Consider the following 21,520-nt stretch of genomic DNA (forward strand, 5'->3'; position numbering starts at 1 on the left):
TGATTATTCTTTCTCGGGTTATATCCATACTCATTGTTATTATGCTTCAATCCCATTCACCAAGATCTTTTTTCGAGATCTTTACATTCGTCCTTTATCACATATTGCCATACTCTATCCTTCCTGCTTATTTAATTTAGAAATTTATCCGAATGGCTCTTCGCATCTACCACCGCCTTGACCCTTTTCTAAATATTTTTACTTAACCCTTACTGGCAACATACTTTGCTTGCTTACACTTCTCTTCTTCTCATGACATCATAATCTTCTTACTCTTATGTATACATTTTATTCTTCTCCCTGATTTTGTTGCATCATGATTATCCAACTTTAACATTCGGAGAAAACAACATCAATCTACCCTGTAGCACTTGCTGCCTGAACTTCAATACCCAGCTCAATCAATACTTTTAGCATATCGCAAGATCGATCATAAGGGCACGCATAATATTTAGTTTGGCCATACATGAGTCATCGTTTACATCACTTATTAATACCTCACTTACGAAATATGTCAATGCTATTTAAAATTGTCCTGCATCTGTGGCTTGATACATCTCCCCTCTTTTTGCCTAGCTAGCCAAACTCATACTTCACGATCATTTAAAATTCTAATCGTAAGGCTCATATGCTCCTAATGTCTCGGGCTATTCTGGTTTCTCATATTTTCGTGTGTCTGAATCTGTAAGACTTCTTAGCATATTTTCTAAGTCCTAATTATGAGCCTCTGGCAATATAGACTTAATGAATGATCTCCTCTCAAGCACCTACTCTTCTTTACCCTCTTTTTTTTTTTTTTCATTAGCCGACATCGCTCTTATTTTTCTATCGTCAAGTGACCTTCACCACATCTGTCTGAAAAATCAAGGTAAACCTTCTTATAAGGATCACATCCATCCTTTTTATTATTTCCTGGTCTTTATCACATATCTTGTAAAAGCCAATTTAGAGTTCTAGTGGAACATCCACATAAAACCCTGTAATGCATTTCCCTTAAGGTTGGAAAAGTCCCTTACTTTCCTGGTTGGATAAATACTATCATAACCTTTGAAACTTCCAATATCTAGAAAATTTTCATAACTACAAGTCAACAGACGCGATTGCTTTTCACTCCTAGTCCCGGGGTTCCTAATGGTAACAAAAATGTCTTATAGTCGCAATTACTCATAAATACTTAAATTATTGGTTTCTTTAAAATCCCCATTTGTCGACCATTAGATGATATCCCATAGTAATTGCACATAACATAAAGAGTTTTAGTAAAATAATTCGTTTACCTGTAACTGGCCTGTCCTGATCCTGATCTTGAGAACTATGAAGTGAAATGTCCCTTTCATCATCCTCCTGAATACTCTGGCAGCTCTTGATTGACTGATTACCAATACATAGGGCTAGAATACTCCGTAACATTTACACTCGTGGTTACTCTGACGTAATGCTCAATCATAGGAGAAACTGGAGGGACCAAATTTGGTGCAGCCTCAGGAGCCTCCTGCCCCACTGGTGTCTTATACGAACCCTTAGACGGGTCTGTCTCATAGCTATTCTCTGACGGATCCTCCTCTATATAAGTCACAGGCTCTGAGGGAGTCATCCCAATCATATCCTTAGAAGGTTCTGACTCAATGGAGTAACTAAGACTCCTCCTAGTCTGTCTTGGTTCACGTGGTTCGGAGTCCACCCTGAGGGCCTTCCTTGCACCCTCACTATCAGAAGACGACCTCTCCAACTATATCAATCTGCACTTACCTACAGGAAAAGAGGGTCGGGAATGATCTTTCCTAGACTCTGGCTCTATTGCACGATCTAAAATAGAAAGAAGGTCAATGGTTCCTAAATGCCCCACAGCCTCCTGTTTATAAGTGTGGCGCGCTTCACACCCATAAACAAGACTCTACGACACACGGCCTGTAGACAAACCTAGGACAGAACTGCTTTGATACCACTTCTGTCACGACCCAAGCCGATAAGCCGTGACGATTACCCGACCACTACTGGCCAATTACCCCTAAACTCGTACTCACATCTAACAGAGCAACATGGTGGCCCATATATAGCTTCTAACTGAGCTATACTAACTCTTGTATATATCAAGAACTCACAACCAGCATATATATATATATACATATACATACGTGCTAAGGATAATAGTGCAAGCCAACTGGGCCTCTACATATGTTGTACAACAACAATAAGAGCCGACAAGGCTTCATAACATCCCAACTACATACAACTGTCTAAAGACCTCTATGGAACACGAACAATAGAAGAGACAGGACAAGGCCCCGTCATACCCATATCCATACATGTCAGAGTAGCATACCAAAAGAGACTAACGAGCTCCTAACCAACTGGAGCGCACTGACTGCGGCTGAGTGGAAAACCTAGTGAGCTGGATCGCCTGTCTGGCTACCTGAACCTGCGGGCATGAACGCAAAGATCCACAACAAAAAAGACATCAGTATGAACAATGTACTGAGTATGTAAGGCATGAATAACAATAAAACAAGAGATATAGAACAGAACATGAGATAAAGAGGTAACCTGTACATCTGATTGCGTCTTAAGGAGAATACCATGCATGCTTAGCTCTTTAAAAAAAAAAAAAAAACATTTTTCATACATATATAACATAATAGTGCTGCGGAACATGCAGCAAATTTCGATCCATATGTCATCATTAGCCCATGTCCGGGCCTCCGGCGTCCGGGGTAATCATCTCACGCCATCTACTAGTGGTGCTGGCCAGCCATGTAGGCACGATAATATCATACTTCATTATCCATAAGCCGTCCACCGTAGTGGTACTGCCAGGCCATGTAGGCACGGTATGAGAAAATACATATATATATATATATGAGGGTGTAATTAAAAGCTATAAATTTATCATAGTGAGGTAAGGTCAGTAGCCTCCGATTTCTATTATGGAACAATCATCATCGCTATGTCTTACCTCAAAGGAACAAGTAACAAAAGGTGAGATCAACAACAATGAATAAAATCAAGAAAATTATGAAATAAGGTCAATAATCTCATAATAGCATCAAAACCATAAGCTTTGGAATCTCTAGAATGGGATCATCATCACCATCATTATCATCATAGAAAACATCTATCTTTGGCATCATAAGAACTTTGAGAATCACGAACTTCTAGATTTTTGGGAATAAGGATGTTATGGAGAACATGTATGGGTTCATCATAACAGAATAATGCCTTTAGAAAGAAAGGGATTAGCCTTAACATACCTGGAGCTTTCTTCTCGACTTTCCAACCTACTTTCTGTCTTCCAACTACATAAGATCATTCGCAGTCTTGTAATCTACATATAAAACCATTCATACTATTATTAGGATCATCGTCATATGCTTGTCTTAATCTTTCAAATTAAATCTTCTTAGAATCTGCCGAAATTCGGGTAGCATCTCCTTTGTTTATACCCCTAGCCCAAAATCACAGTACCAACAAAGCAACAATAATAGCAACACTATTATCAACAACATCATCATCAATACCAATGTACTCAATAAAACATCCCACACGATGTTTGCCCAATTTCTCAACCAATCAATCGACTTTATGAAGGTTTATCAACTAAAACTCCATAATACGATTCATAATATCAATAGTAAAGAATATCCTTACCTCAATCAAGGTTGGAAGAGCTTGAAATCTTATTTTTTCTTCAATAGATTCCTTTGTACGGTCAAGATTTGATGTTTGTTGCGTTGGAAACTAGACTTTATGAACTTCAACTTAGGTTTTTATCTCACATCAAAACTCTTCATATGCTAGAAGATATTCTTTCCCCAAGTTGGTTCATAATTTTTCGTTCAAAGTAACGCTCATCTTCTCCAAAATCCTCCTAACTCAATTTCTTCAACTCCTTTCCTTATGGGACCTCCCGGTATTCCTTATGTGCATCCTTTACTCCTAGAATATACTCTATAATGCTCCGCTCCTTATATTCCAAAGTTGTTGACTTAGCCATAGTTCCACATGCTTGCGTTAAAATTTGATAAGTGCTTCTCCAGAAGTACGGGGTGTAACATGTATGACCTGAAATAATAAAATGAGTGAATGTCCAAAAAAAAAAAAATCTACTAAACAAGTACAAATTTGCATCTAATATAATGTGAAATTTGTCAAACTTAAAAGTTTACCAACCCTTAAATTTTCAAAAGTTTCGGAAAGTTTTCCTTTAAATATGACTATATCAATTTTTCAACATGTTTAAAACAATCAATTGAGATTGGAGCACATTCCAACATCATATATCTGTAAAATAATATTTAATTAAAATCTTTAACGATATCCAACAACAACAACAATATACCCAGTGTAATTTCACAAGTGAGGCCTGGAGAGAGTAGTGTGTATGCAGACGTTACCTCTACCTTCCAAGGTAGGGAGGCTGTTTCTGATAAACAGATGCATAAGTTACCTTCATAAATATATTAAAATGTGAAACTTAAGGCTGATAAAAGGAGGAGCAAATGTTGTTGGAATTGCCTACTAGTAAGGGAACTCGTATGCTGACAAATATTTGAGATAATTGTAATGCCTCTTCTTCACATGGGAACTCGTATGTTAACAAATAATATACGGCTACAACACTTCAAGATGTTAATGAGACTGTCATTGCAAATCAATTATAGTGTTTTGAACTCCTGCGCAAATTCTATATCCAAATCGTTTAGTATTTTTTAATACTGATATAAATACTTTCAGGTATCCAGTTACCTTATAGCAGTTTATAAAAATGCTAATCTTCAGAATTTGTGCAGTCAGTAGTAGGGGTGGAAAAATCAGCCCATGAAATTATAACCCTCCCAACCCGTTTAAGTTTGGGCTGATCATTGAACTGCCCAATTATTAGCTCAGCTTATTTCAGTCCAACCCATTTTATCCCATAAAAAGTTTGGCTGATATGCAGTCAAAATTGAACCACGAGAAATCTTGTCAAAATATTTTTTTTTTTTTAATTCTTATTTGATATGTTAGCCATAATAAAGAAAAAAATAGTTTTATTAGGTACTAAAAAGTTATAAAAGAACAACTAAAGAAATTAAAACTTAGTAAGAAGTGGGCGGGTTAGATTATGACCCACTTTTAGTCAACATCAGCCTAACCCATTTGAACCAAGTAACTTTTGGGCGCATTTATTACGGGCAATTTGCACGATTTCCCTTCATACAAACTGGTCTTTAATTTTTTCCCTTCCCTTAAAAAGGTGGCCGAAAATACCCCGAGGTTCTGGGTTCAAAACCTAGCAGAGTAAAAAATAATAATAATTTCACAAGGCATAGGTTTCTATGAACCTATGCCTATTCCGGCAAAGCTACATAGAACCTATGCCGGAGATTGCAGACTTTGCCTTGTAAAGCAAACATTTACTTATGCCTTAAGGCAAAGCCTACCGCATAAGACAGACTTTTTGCAAATGTCTTGCCTTACGATTTTTTTTTTTTATTCAGCGAGGGTTCCAACCCAGAACCTCGGGGTATTTTCGACCACCTTTTTAAGCGACGGGCAAAAATTAAAGACCACCCTAAAAGCAATGACCTGCAGTAAAAAAAATGGGGTTAAAAATTTTGTGCCCATTGTACAGCATATTGATTACCTGTAAATGTTCCCTTCTCTCTCCTAACCCCTACATGCAAACCCTAACATAACCTAACATCGGTGCCATACAATGGTCAGCATGGCCGCTGGTCAGCCACCTCAGGTGGTTGGGCAGATCTCCGCTGCCATTTCTACACCCATAGATCCAAACATCTCTCTCCCAGAATCATCCAAACCTAAATACAATGAATTCTTAAAACCTATGGTAATGAATCCCATGCAAAACCCTACTTCTACGTCCAAAATCCCTATGAAACAAATGTCTTTAGTCAATGGTGTTCCTCTTTTATTTTGGACACAAAAGGAAGTTGACCAAATGAAAGTCAAGGAGAACCTTAAGCATGTTGTTATTGGAAATTTTCTACACGATTGGCCTGTCATGGAGGAATTGAGAAATATTATTCCTACATAATGTGGGATTAAAGGAAAGTGTGAAATTGTCTTGTTTAGATCTAGACATGTTTTAATTAGGCTTTCTCTCAAGGAGGACTTCATCAATCTATGTTCGAAGGGTTTTTACCATCTGTAGTCAAAGGATGGTTATTCTTATCAAATAAGGCCATTAATTTATGATACAAAGCTTAAAATTGATGAAGAAACGTCGAAGGTAATTTCTTGGATATCTTTTCCTAACTTGATGCCAACATATTTTGTGCGGGAATCACTGTTTTGTACTTGCTACTGCTGTGGAAATTCCATTACAATAAGATCTAGCTACTATCAATCGTACTAGACCTAGTTGTGCATGTGTTAAGGTGTTGGTTGATCTCCTTTCTGAGTTGCCAGAGAACGTGACTATAGAAATTGAAAATGAGGAAACAAAGGAGGTTGATAGTATTAAAGTGACAATCCATTATGACTATCTCCCAATATAATGTGGTAAATGTAGATTGCAAGGCTATAGTGATGATGAATGTTGGCATCTTCACCCTGAATTAGCTTATCATGAAGAAGAGATTTTTACTAAGGATATTTCTAATAAAGGGAAGGAGATGGTGGTTGAGGATGATATACCTGTTAAGAATGACAAACGTGATTTTCAGGATCAAAGGAAGAAGAAGCTTAACAATTATAATAGAAGGAAGTACAATACTAGAAAGTTATCCAATGGCAGGATCCTTGGTGATCCTGCTAATTGGAATGTTGAATGTTGTCAAGGATAATAGAGTGTTAGAGGCACCAAACGCAGCAGAGAATAATGGTGAGAAGCAGCAAGTCCAACAAAAAGCAATAGATAGGGGGAAGGAGCAAGTCCAACAAAAAGAACTAGATGTTCAAAATGTGGTGATTCACAACACGTTTGATGTGTTGCAAGAAGATGATCAGCCTTTAGAGGTTCACAAGGATGGTTATAGTAACAAGGAGGAGGAATTCATTAACAACTCTGATGAGAAGTCTTAGAACAACAATATTGTTTCTGTGGAATACAGTAATGAAAGGAATGGTGATATTGCTAAGCAGATAGTTATATTTTCTGCTAAAGATGCTGATAAGCAGTTGTGGTATGATAGGGTGGAGATTGAAGATGGAGAAATAATAGAAGATTCAACTAAGGTTCATATAGATCACTTTCATAATCTGCTTGAGGAGAAAAAGAATGTTTTTGTTACGGTTCGCCTTTCGCGGGCGGGGTTAGCGCTCAGAAAACTACTTTAAACTTGTTGGTGCTCTTTCAGACTTTGTTTTAAAAGAGTCGTCACCTAATTTTTAGGAAATTTGAAAAACCAAGGGTGAAGGGTTTATTCAAGCACTATTAAATATCCTTCGTAATCAAAAAGTTCTAGGTAAGGGTTCTGGTGATCCCTTTGGGAAGGTATTAGGCACCCTAGTATTAAGGATCCGTACTATGCGGTTGACCTTCGAATTCCAATGTATGAGTATTTGCATGAACTGTTCATTCAGTGTTTATTCTCGTATTTATGAAATCTGTCGTTTGCATATCATTCTTTAGGAGAATTTGAATATATCCCCTTTATATATAGGGTACTTAGGTTTCGAATTTATAATATCCGGATAAGAATAGTCTTCTTTTATGTACAGATAATATATTTCGGTTTATAAAATGCCTTAATTTCAATATAAATAAGTATACGTCCCTTTTTGTTCATGCTTATTCGTCATACTTAGTCTGGGGTCAATCCGTATGATATGTTAGAATGCCTTATCTTACAACCTTGCGTTTTATGAACGTTTTTATTTAAAACAGGCTTATCTTTTAAAAATGGTACGTTTTTATTACTACGAATCTGTGGACGTGTGTAAAATTAGTCTTGGAGTTGGGCTTGGTGTCCCCAAGGAATTATAACTTGCTTTTAAAAGAAAGGTTTTTCCCAATTTTGGGTCGGGCCCAAGATTCATGTATTTTTCTGAAATTTATTTAAAGCCCAATCTTTAAAATGCATTTTTTGTTCCAAGTGGGTTTCGGCCCAAAATCCTTTTATTTTTCATTGGGTTTGGCCCAAATTATATATCCTTTTATTCAACGTCAGTCCAAGAACTCGATTCATATTGCAAGAAAATGTATCCCTTTGTTTTTTGTGAAAAACGCTGATCTGTTTTATTTGAGAGAAGGCACCATGATACTTGTAATCTTGAAGATCCTTTTAGCTTTTTATTTAACTCCAGTAAATCCCTTCGTTCTTTCATTTTTCAAATTGTATCAAGGTTATCTTATTAATCATCCTCTCGGGTTTTAAGGAATTATTATATTAAGTTTTGATTTTTAAAGTCGTTTGGGGACCTAAAGTCAACTAAAAGGCATATGTACTGTTGTCCTAAGATGGATAGTTCAAACATAAGGTTCCAATATTTATGTGAGTTTTTACAACCAATACAAGTACAAATACAAATGATTTTGACAAAATAAATGAAGATGAACACTTAGAAATAAACAGCAAAGGCAGGCTAGGGGCGTACCAAGCCCCTAGTTAGCCATTTTCACCCATGACTGGGCCTTCTACGCGTACGCTATTCGCTTCCATCTTCGCGGACTCAACAATTTTGAAAAGAAACTTCCTATTTGGCCCAATAGGTTGGCTGGACCTTGGCCCAAGTGGCCATGTAGTGCGGAGGGGAAAAAAGAGGGACGCGGTTAGTTTATATTTACTGAACTTATCATACATGTAACTACACACATATATATGTATCAAATTCATTCACAAGTAATGCAATCAAGGTATTTATAGACATGCTATTGGGCTTCACTGGTAAGTTTCAAGTAGTAAAGGGGGTCACCATCATCCATAGCATGATGCCGCACAAGATCAAAAAAGGTTTCTAGAACCTTAGGCGCGGCAGGATATCGGGGAGAGGCTAAACCAAACCCCAAAGTTGGCTTGATTTCTCAACCAATATTGCAACAGAGAAAGAATGAAGAAAAGAAGGGACAAAAATTGTAGTTCAAACACACAAATATGGTATAGACAAAAAAAAAAAGCAGACTACAGTTCTGAGCATATCAGGTTAATGCAGGGAATTCACATAGTGACAACAGTGCAGGGAAATGTGCAAGGCACAAACTCAATCAAGCAACATACACATAAACTGAACTAAAATGACCATGTGCAGAACATGAGGATCTGTAACAAGGCAAGTTGTGATTCGAACTGGCATGGCATAAGCACAACTAAGTAGACCCTATGGTGATACAACATTTCAATCAAGCACTCTAGTTCCTAAACTCTGTGTGATATTAGACAGTGAAAAGGATGCAGGACTTCAACAGATCCCAGCAACAAACAAGGTAACATAAGAGGGCATCCAATTTAAACAAATTCAGATAGGGGAAACACATATGATTGACCATTCAAGCTCCAATCAGAGCAGTTAGTCAAAGAAGAAGGCAAAGAAAAGATGCGGTGCTTATATGTTTCATAATGCAAATTACATACTCCAAACTTCCAACAAGACCTCAAGGAGAAAGGATAACACAAAGGTCCAAGAAGAACATATGATTTAGATGATGTTGCATTCTTTTCAAGACAAAACAAAGCAGTTTTCTAATACTCCAAGACTGGTCAAATCCCTCCTTATCCCCAAAAACAGATTCAACTGAACAGATACATCATTCAACTTTAACAACCTTTTGACACTTGACAAGTTCATTTCATTTCACCCCCTTGATTTACTGATAAGAATTGGAAGGCCAGACATATGTACATAGTGAATACACACCCCATGGATATGATAGGACATACCATGGCACCTCTTATTTGGAGGGTAGTGCTCTGCCCCAAGCCGTACTTGGTTCAATGCTTAACCCTCTCCTCAAGGTGCCTTTAAAAGGTTTCTTTTATGTCAAGTGGTTTGTAATTTACATATACACACTTAGGCTCTCTTAAATGTCATCATTAAGTCAAACCCCTGTTGACACCTAATATTTACCACTCAAGAGTAGTATTTTAATTTTTGCAAATTCCCGAGTCGAAGACGGAGAAAGGATATGTTTTATAATTTTAAAATGAGTAATATTTCAAAAATCCCGATAAAATTGCAAAATTGACGTTTGAATTACTATTTAGTGAAAACCGACAATTACGAGAAATGAGGAGTTATTTACTTTACAAGCATGTATTAAAATTAAGACAAATATCTTGCTCCATTTAATTCGGGAAAATCGCTAATTAACAGGCGACGTATGAATTACGTCTCATTTAAGCGCATTTTTTACATATTAGTCGAAACTATGTTAATATTGGGCTCGTTTTAAAGTTCGTATTTTAAAACTGTGTATTATAAATCTTATTCTTGTCAAAAATTATTCTATGAGGGATTTTTAAACTAGTACGTGATTTTTAAAAGTATGTATTTCATTTTAAAGTGGGTATAATATTTTAAAAGTGTATATTTTATAAAAATAAAAATAAAGTTGGGGGGGGGGGGGGGGGGGGGTCATCTTTACTTGTCATTTTCTTTTTACCCTAAACATTTTCTTTATCTCTCTTTGAGAGAAACCGATAGCGGCGCTAGGGTTTTGCTTTGGTACCACCACTAGCCACCATTCCACTACTATTTCTCCACCATTTTTGAGCCATTGTTAGGTGTTTCCCCACCATCTCTCGTGGTGTGGGATGCCTTGGGAGAGCCTTGAGCTCTTAGCCATCTGGTGCCACCACACCACACATGAGAGATGGTGTTGTGGTGATTTGCTCGACACCTGGCTATGAAATTCGTCCTTTGTACTGGTTTGCATGACGTGTAAGGCTTGGATTAATTTACAACGGTCCTTTTTGGATCGATTTAGGGTACAATTTGTTTGTTTGTGTGATTAGGCGTATGATTAGTGATTTTTGTTATTTTTGTGCACTGATTTGCATTCGTTTTTGTCCCTCTGGTGTACTATCATGCGTAATTTTGCAATTGGCACGATTTGGATAAAATTCCTTTTGTCTTTACTAATTTTTGAATTCTGATTGGATTATTTGGAATTTAAGGGAAAATTTTGTATTCAGTGTCCTATAAATACATAGTATGGGTGGCATTATAAAAGGGGATTTTTTTCGAGTTCAAGAACCTCTCATTGACAGCTAGGGTTCGATTGTCACATTGATCATCCTATCCTACTGTTATATTACTACGATATTACCTAAAAATCTACTATTATTACACTATTACACTGATATTATACAAAAAATACTATTACTACTTTGAAATATTCAAGAACAAGGGGCTGTTTAAGGTCTTTGGGTGTTGGTGTTTGAAGTTTGTGATTCAAACCCTCCTTTGATCTTTAGGTTGCCCTTCAAAAAGGTAATACTCCTATTCCACCTTATTTACCCTATTTTAAGTTGTCTTTATGTGTTGAAGTCAGTTTATTGAAGTTTGGATTATGTTTGGTAATTTCCTGTGTTATTAACTATTGAATAGCTTATCTATCTTATGATGATAATATTATGTGGTTTGGGTTGTTGTTAGTTGATATTGGTGTTTGAAAATGGTTTAAAAATGCGAAGAAGAGTCTGTTTTAGCTTATAGTCTACTGTTACATTGGATTTTCTGAGATATGAACTTGTCATGTGATTTTTCTGTGAACTTTAGTGTTGTATTAAAGGATATTAAGATGGTTCTTCTCTGATCGTTGTTGTGTTGTTACGGTTCCATTAGATTCTGAAGTCCTTTGGTTTGTGATAGCTTTTGATCTCTTGAATTTGATCATCTTAGTTACTGATTCTAGCTTAAAGAATAGAGTTTGATACTTGCTTATTATAGTTTAGAGTTTAAGAAATGAGTTTTAAGGTTCAAAAAGTTTAAAAAATGGTTTTTGAAGATAAATCCTTTCATTCTTTGTTTGAAACTGTTGTGAGACCAAAAATGAGTTTGTTTTCCTTCACTTGTTGATAATGACTAAAATCTGGTCCAAAAAGATGTCTTGTAATACTTTGTGTCTTTTTGGAATGACTTAAAAAACCTTAGGTATAAAACTGGATGAAAATGATTTTCAAACATAGGTTGCTTGTGCTTTGGTATGCTTAAGTATTCCTAGAGTTTCTTGTTGTTTTAGTAAATAGTAGTGTCTGTTATATGTGGACTCTATAACACTCTCTAAGACGGATCTTGAGCTTAGAAAATGATTTTTTGAAAAATCTGAAATATATCCTTGTTTCTCTGTGTTGATTATCGAGCTTAAACTATAGATGCCCATGGCCTTTGCTTACTTGGCTTGTTCTATTTTGAAACCTATGGCCACTTATTTTTCTAGAAAAAAGACCTTTCAAATTTTCCCAATATAACTTGCAACTGGGACTTGAAAGGTGTTTGGAAAGTATGGAACCTTCTAGTGCTAAAAACTTCTAAAATGAACCTTCATTTCCTATTCTGGCCATCTGATTTTCAAGACTATAGGAGAAGGACGTGTTCCTGACTTTAAAATGGAATAATGGATTTGGAAAAGGGCTATTATTGTTGGATTTTATCTTATTCCTATCCTGTGTCTTGTTTGCCACTTGTTTGCAGTGTCCATATAACTTGCCATTTATGTCTTATGCCCTTCTTATACTGATATTACTTATAGCTTGCTTAGTCCCTCATGCTTAACATGATCACGTAGTAGACTAAAGTAGACCTTAAAACTGAAACCATATTTAGGTGATCCTGTTTGTAGTTGACTCACTTGGAATGTTCAGTTACTTGAGTTTGTTTGCTTGTTTGAATCAAGTTAGATCTAATGAACCATCTCTTGCACCTAGGACAGTGCCATGAACCTTTTTGTCTCAGCTTTTTAGAATTCTTGAAACCTATCACTCCTCTTACTTGAAGTCTCTATTCACTTGTGATTTGTTATGACTAGTTGATCCATACCTTGTACCTAGGATAGCCATCATGCACCCATTGTGATCCTTACAGGCTATTACTTGTACATGTGGCTCTTTTTGTGCAAATGCTAGAAATAGAGCAAGCTTATAGTGTCCTGGAGACTCTGTTGTTAGCCTGTTATAATTGTTACGTGCTGAGGTGATTTTAGGGAGGAGAAATGGCTAGAAGTTGATCATAATAGACCTTGACTGAAACCTGGAATGCTTGTTAAACTTGCAGACCAATTTACTTAGTATTTGAATTTACTTAAGGTCAAAACTAGTCTAAAATGGCTTAAAACCTTGTTGTTTGATCCTGTAACTTGTTTGAGTAAAACATATGGCTAAAAATGACCATTTTAGGATTGATTTAACTCCTTTGCTGTTGAAAATGAAACTTGTGACTAGACTAACCCCCATTGTATTACTTGCTGGCTATTTAATCTTGTTGAAAGCTGATTAAGACTACGTGTTGTTCTTGTTAATTATTTTTGCATTTCTGTGCCTTGTTGACTCTCCTTCACCTGTACCTTCTCACTCTATAAATCCTACTACTTGCTCTTAGCAATCTTAACATACATATTGCTCTTGCTTAAGCTATGCCACTGCTTGAATACTGCAGCCTAGTGTTTTGTTTGATTCTTTCATCATCTGAATTATTTTAGTTTCTGTTTCTGGGAACTAAAGTGATTAAGTTGAGGTGTATATTGAGTGTATATGGAGGGTATGCCACTATGGTTTTTCTCTCCATTAGGTGTACATTGAGTATATATCATGTATACCACCTCTCGACACTTAGAAAAAAATTTAAGAAGAGAATGGCTTGGGCCTGTCATCTGCGTTTCCATATTTGACTTATTATTACCACTGTTTTGGCCCTATTTCATATCTAGGCCATTTTGGTTATTTGATGTCGTTGATTATTATTAATGGGCTAGGCCCAATAAGTTGTAATTCCTTTTTCGGCTATGTAATAATTGTAGCCTTTAATGTTGTACTTAGTTTAATTTGTGAATGTATACTAATGTTATGTATACCCGTTTGTATCCATGTCCACCCAAACCTGTTGGTGGGCCCCAACGGGGCCCACTAACGTATCTAGATCAAGTCAACCTTTCTCTTGGAGCACAACGTGGAGCATACGCGATTTTGGACTTTTGAGAATACCTGCGCTGCATATTTATTTCTATTTGGGCTTGGTCGGCCCAATATCCTTATCCTTTATTATTTATGTATTCAAAATCTATACTTGTGTATTTATTTATAGATTGGACCCTTAAAGATTACCACGTAATTAGAGTCGCCTAAACTTGATATTAAAGCTGTACAAAACCGATTTTGGAAACTTTAATATAACTTGTGATTTTAAACGGTCTGATTTAGTATAATTTGGACTAAAAATGATCAATTTCATAAATTATGGGACTGATTTGAACATTTTTGCAAACTGATATGAACCTGTGGACTATATGGGTTGATTTGAAAACTTTATGGATTGTTTTGACCATCTTAATAACTTGGACTATTTTGGACTAAAATAGGCTAAAAATCTAAAAAATAAAATATGGATAATAATAGTATGCCAAAAATGATTTTATAAAACTTAAATTAAAAACCTTTTTCTAAACTAGGGTGGACTTACATAGTGTTCTACTTAGGTTAATGCCTTCGGGTTTTAACCTAAGTGTTCTAATTCGAAACCCAAAAAAGGCTCAATTTTGGGCAAAATTTTACCACTTTATTTCTTGAAAGTGTTGTATTTTTACATAAATGACTAACCCTTTATTGCGAGAATATAAAACAAAAGCAGTTTTTATCAAAAACAATTTATATTTACAAGGCATACTATTAAAACCCATAAGTCAACCGTATTTTATGGATCCTTAATACCGAGGTGCCTAACACCTTCCCCGGGGGATCACCAGAACCCTTACCCATACTTTGGTATAGATTGGTTTCTTTTAAAATTTAATCATTTTAAAAGAGCCCTTTCGAATTGGTTTTCCTAACTTACCTATAAGTTAGGTAGCGACTCTAAAACGATGTCCATTTAGAGGACTATCCATGTAGGAGTATATTTTTTCCTTTTTCCCGGTACGATTGACAACCGTACATTCCCGGGATACTTTGCTTTTTAAATGAGGCAAGTGCAAATACGAATAAGAAAAAATATGACCCGCTACAGATGGCGACTCTGCTAGGGATAATTTAAGGTTCTAACCATAAGGGATCCAATAATTTTCTTGCTTTGTATGATGTAAATTGTCTAAGTGATACAAACTATTTATGTGTTTAAATTCCTGCAAAATAACTGTCATTCATGCATGCATACTCCGCCACTCCTAGCATTTATTTAGCACTTTGTTCCAAGGGTGATGACGCGGGATGAGCTGCGGTCATACCTTCACTAAAAAAAAACCTTTTGCTATATTCTTTGGAGGTCTCTAAGGTTGAGTGGGCACGCGGTCGTCCCACAGCCTTAGGGAGCCCACCCCCAGCTTGTCCGCTTGGGTAACCTGTGTCATTTGCTTGAAAAAACACTATAGAATAACTATTGTAGAGCGAATCCAAATCCTTACTGATATAGCGCAAATAGACCATAGACCAGTTTGGATATCTCAGACCTACCTGAATCGGACAGGATAGACACCTTATTGTGTCCAGATGGTGTAAAAACCTAAAGGCACTGCATCCTATTACTTGTTACTTGGAAAAATTATTGTGCCTTATGTGAAATAAATTGTTGTTCCTGGAGGCGGGAAGCTAACAAGTGTTATCTCTTGCAGATGTCTCCTAAAGTGTTGTTTGATATGACTGTGGGTCCACCAACAGGATTAGTGATGTGGTGGGAAGGTTTGACTAATGATCAGAAAACAAAGATAAAAGGTTGTGTAAGGCATCTACCTTCATTGATGAGTATGACTGGGGATCCGGGTTTGCTGGAGATTATTGCTGGTTATTGGGATAACGATAGAATGTTGTTCAGATTAGGGGAAATAGAGATTACTCCCACTTTAGAAGAAATTAGAGATGTCTTGGAAAGCGTAGGAAGCGCAAATAGATCAAAAAAGAAGTTAGTCCAAAATATCCTTATCTCTTACAAACCTACTAAAAAAGAAATGTTACACCCTTCGTTTTCGTAGTGGTAGAACTTATGATTTCCTAGTTAGGTAAGCCTAGGGAATTAAGACCCGAGCCCGAGTTTTGGAGATAGAAAGTGTCCTACCCTGTGTGCAATGGCACCAGGAGGTATTCCTGGTGATTTACAAGATTAGAAGTTAAACGAATCGAATCGACGTGATCTGAACTGAATTGAAAAAGTCTGCAGACACCAGTCATGATCGACGGGTCGTCGAACCTGTCGACCGGCCATTGTTGTGCGGCGTCGACAGGGTTCCGCAGCCCTACATTCTGCAGGCGCAGGTCGATGAGCACGTCGACGGACTGTCGACACGTCGATGGGTCATCGACCGGCTCGTCGAACCGGACCACTGAAGCGCGCTATTAATTCTCCAAGTATAAATATGTGGGTCACGACTTTATTTCATATTTTCCTCCTTCCAAAAATTAGAAAACCCTAATACATTCTCTCCCAATATTTTCCATCACATTAGTGAAGATTTGACAAGACCCGGACCCCGTAAACCCGAGATGGTGAAGAAGAAAGGTTGCTTCTAGGATTTCTTCAAGTTGTGGAGATTAGGGAGTTAAAGAGAAGTGATTCTTGACCCCTCAAGACTTACAAGTCGAGAAGTAGGAGTTGGACGATTTGATATACGTTAATGTATGTTAAGGCTATCCTTTCCTTCTTTTGGCATGATCCTATGATGTGATCCAATGCCGTAGTAAGCGAGATTTCATATTACTCTACTCTAGAAGTATAGGGAGCATTTCGATCCTTGATGTTCATATACCCCCATTATGATTATTAAATACCGTTTGTTCATGGGTCCGGGCTTTTATGTATACGGTTATTCATGTATTATATTCATTTATATATATATATATATATATATATATATATATATATATATATATATATATATATATATATGTTGACCGTGACTAGGCGTTATATACGCAAGTATTATATGTATATGGGGTATGGAAAGGAGTGTGGCGTATATACGCATTACCACCCGACAGTCGGTTGTGCACTATTATGATGATATAGAATCGGTATAAGTATCGCAGCAATTTATATGATGATGGCCGCAGAGAGGACGACATATGATATGAGAAAAGAGACAGGCGTTATATACGCGCAAATATCAGGTGTTATATACGCACCTATATATAGATGTATGACCTTCATTGATAGGCACGAGCATGCATATTATGCGCCCACAGAGGCATTATTAGATATATAGATTCATACAGATACTAGTTCATAGACAGATACATGCAGATACTAGTTCGTACATAAGTATATGGTCGAAATTTTTACCATGAGTTCGAATCTTTGTCCATGATTCCCATGTGTGTGTGTATATATATATATATATATATATATATATATATATATATATGTGTGTGTGTGTGTGTGTGATGTTGCTCTTTATGTTTTACATGCTCGGTACATTATCCAGACCGACCCCCGTTGCTCGGGCCGATTCATGCTCGTAGGTACGAGGAGATGAACGGGTGGTCCGGCTCGCAGGACCTCTAGATTTCGCCGGTGGTACCGTACGCTCCATTCGATGGAGCTACGATCGCTTGGGTATGCTCACGAGATGTGTATGCATATGGGTATGGCGGGGCCGTCCCGTCCCTTCTACCCTTTTATTCCGATGAGGTACGGTCGATTTGTATGTATTAATCAGACACCGACGATGTAGCCTTGTCGGCCTCGGTAACGTGTACGGTATGTGTGACCGGGGCCCGTCGGTGCCTTGTTCTTCCGCATGATTGTGTATGTATGTACGCAGACGAGTTCGATGTTTCCTTTTTATGAGATTAGTTGTGCCGTTCACGGGCCTTTGATGTTCATGTCACACCACTAATTTCGACAGTAATGATACGGGCACCCAGAGCTACTTCTTGGGGCGGCGAACCCAGCGACTCTCGTGATACCAATAAATCGGCCCCAAACATGACATGATTGCATAATGAGGAGTTTTTCAAAGAACAACATACTTTTCATCTTTCTCAAATCGAATAAAATACAGAATCATATGAAATACGGGATATAATGCATAATGATACGTGACTTTGAACGAGCCGCTACACAACCTGACGGCATATCGTATACGCACGTTACGTACGCAAAGTCTCTAACATAACTCAAGATACCATAACATAACCACTGCGACTCGGCAACGCTCGGAGGAAAGGAGCTGCCAATCCGGCCGGAACATTCTACTTCATTCGTATACACTCGCGTGGCATGAAACGCGGCCCCCCCGAAGAAAAGCGGGTCGGTACGGAAATATATACCGCATGTAAAGCATGAAATACGGTAGAAATCGCAGTCATACTGAAATAAGGAGTATAGAGAATCATAAGGCTTGCCTCTGAAACATAAATCATGCATGTCAATATCATTTAGTACATATGCATATACATAACGTGTCCCGGCCCTCTAGTGAGGGACTCGGTAAGTAAAATCATCATGTCATGTACATATAACGTGCCCTGACCCTCTAGTGAGGGACTCGGTAAGTAAAACCATCATATCATATACATATAACGTGCCCCGCCCTCTAGTGAGGGACGCGTGAATGAAGTCATCATATGCCATCCTGGTCGCCTCCATATCATAATATCATATAACGTGCCCCCGCCCTCTGGTTTGGAACGCGGCGAATATCATCATATATATATAACATGCCCCGGCCCTCTAGTGAGGGGACGCGGTGAATAATGCAAAGGGGAGTCGTGCACGAATACATGCCCCGGCCCGGACGCAGCCGAAAGAAGTAATAACACTTGAAGCACGCAGCAGTAGTAGTGAGAAACCACATGCATATAAATCATCATTTCAGACTCGATAGATAAGTAGACAAATCAACGCTCGAGTGTTGAATAGTAGTCACACTTAGGGCTCTTGAAATATCATTACGAAACACGCCACATAACGTCTCAGAAATCATAAACATATATCGAGTCCATCCGATCCCGCCTATGAAAGTTACGGGCATTAGTCATTATCGAACATTTTACGAACATATCATAGCAATCCGAGACCATACATGAAAGTTAGGGACATTATACGCTATAGGACCTCCTACGAGTGTTTCGAAGCGATCCGGTTCTGTCTATGAAAGTTACGGACATTTTTAGACATAGAATCTTTTAAAACAAAAATTCTTTTTGCAACATTTGAAATTCAATCATACATAAGACTTAAGGACCATAGTCCGACCATATGAAGAATGTCAGCATCAAGAAGCAAATAAGAATCGTAATCATGCTCGGAACTTAAGAATGGAGTTACCCCAAGGCACATATCATGTCATATCTTACTTACGTCTAAGACATGCCAAAAGAAGGAAAGAGTAAGCTTTACATACCTCGCCCGCTTCCTAAGCTAATCCGAACTTAAATCTCGGCTTCTCAAGATCTACAATAAGGTCATTAAATACCAACCATTAGCCATAAGCACTTTATTTACAGAAATTTGGGTAGCATTTCCCTTATAAATTCAACAACCCCGAGAATTCAACTCGGCCAATCATCAACAACAATACCAACAACCATACTAACAACCTCAACAAGTACTTTAAAACGCATTCCAACGTTAGTAACTCTTTTCTATACAATTCGACGATATTCCATTTACATTCAATTCAACTACATATATCCAAGCCAACATCAATGCTCACACGTTCAAGTACTAATCCAAAACCATTCAAACAAGATTTAAGAACGCTTCAAACAATTCGCACAATATTTCAAACAACCCAACCAAGCCATCATTCCACCCGAAACCTTCCCAACTCAACATGAACAACAATAACACATTTCTTTCTTCCAAAACTCATAAACTACACCAACATTCCACACATTAACGACATTATTCTCCTAAATGCAAGAAACTATATTTGATTCACATTAGCTTCCAAAACAGCCCACAACAATTACAACTTCAACTTGAATCATTCAACTTTTATTTTCATCATAGAATACACATCAACAACAACCCAAAAATACTAAGAAAAATTAGTTCATCAAGTTCTACAAAAATCGTCCACCCCACGGCTCAACATCAACATACAAAATTTCATGAATTTCATCCATTTCCACACTCCACAACATACACAAACCATAGATAACATATGAAAAAGGAGATTAAATCTCACCTTTACCTCTTAGCTTTCCACTTGGCTAGGGTTGGTGAATTGCAAAGATGAATGGATCGTATTGTCTAATAACCACTCCACGTCATTACGACCTTCTAAGGAGTTGAAATGCTTGAAGAAAATATTTTTTGGTCAATTTTTCCTTGCTCTTGCTCAGCATAGGCTTGGCCGAATGGCCTTCATTTTTTTTCTCCAAGTTTCTGAATTTTCAAGGATGAATATGATGAAGATGACTAATTTGTCATCTTTTAGCTACTTATATAATTAATCCATGTCTTGCCCACACCATATCGATGTCATTGGCCTTTATTTCATGAATTATAATTTCAACTTCTAGCCCCAAATTTTCATGAAATATTTAACTTTCCATAATTCACTTTTAACCCCAAATTCTTCTTAATATTCCATGCCAATAAAATCATAAGCAACTTATGCCTTAAAATAAAATCCAAAAAAAAAATAGCTTTGTCCATAACTTGTCGCAACCAACTTAAAATATTCCAACGTACAAAATACGGGATATAACAGCCGTATACGAGCATAGGTATTTGGTCGCGTTGAGGTTAGACCGCCACGCTCATCGGCTGGGTCGTGATGTGTGAGTGGTAGATCGCAGCAGCTTCCGTCCTAGGTTGTCTACGCACCATGTCTGTAGTTGTCACGACCCAAATCACGGATCACGCGGCACCCACACTAACCCTCCCCGGTGGGCGAACCCTTCGATAACTACCTTAATTTGATACAACATGCGGAATAAATACTTTTATTATAAGAAATTTCCAAAATCCGTCTAGACTCATACAAAGAAGCTTCTAAGAAGTTTACAATTTGACTAGACAATGCGTACTCAAACCGGGATACGACTTCGTTTAAGGATAGAGAACAACAGAATCTAAGAGAGACTCGGGTTGCAATAGCTCACCCAAACGTCTTTGAAGAATGCTCGAAACGGTCGCGAGACTCCGAACATCACCTCGAAAATAACTCTACACCTGCATGAGTGTAGCAAGCAGCAGTAGTATGAGCACAACACAAGGCTCGTAGGTATCATAGGCCGACAATGGTTAGTTCACGCATATAAACAAGAAGCAACTAACAAGTAAGCAAGATAAGTAATCAAACACAAATACACATCTAGCACATGAGAAAGTCTTGCATTAACGATAGTCACAAGGATCTCAATATCTCGCATTATAAGCCTAGGAGAATTCTATAAACCTCGATTCCATCCAAATCTCTTAAAATAAATACTCACAAACAACAACTCAAGAATTCACAAACGAATCAATCGAGAACGTGCCATGC

This window comes from Lycium ferocissimum, chromosome 9 (assembly GCF_029784015.1).
Source record: "Lycium ferocissimum isolate CSIRO_LF1 chromosome 9, AGI_CSIRO_Lferr_CH_V1, whole genome shotgun sequence".
In the NCBI taxonomy this organism is placed as follows: Eukaryota; Viridiplantae; Streptophyta; class Magnoliopsida; order Solanales; family Solanaceae; genus Lycium; species Lycium ferocissimum.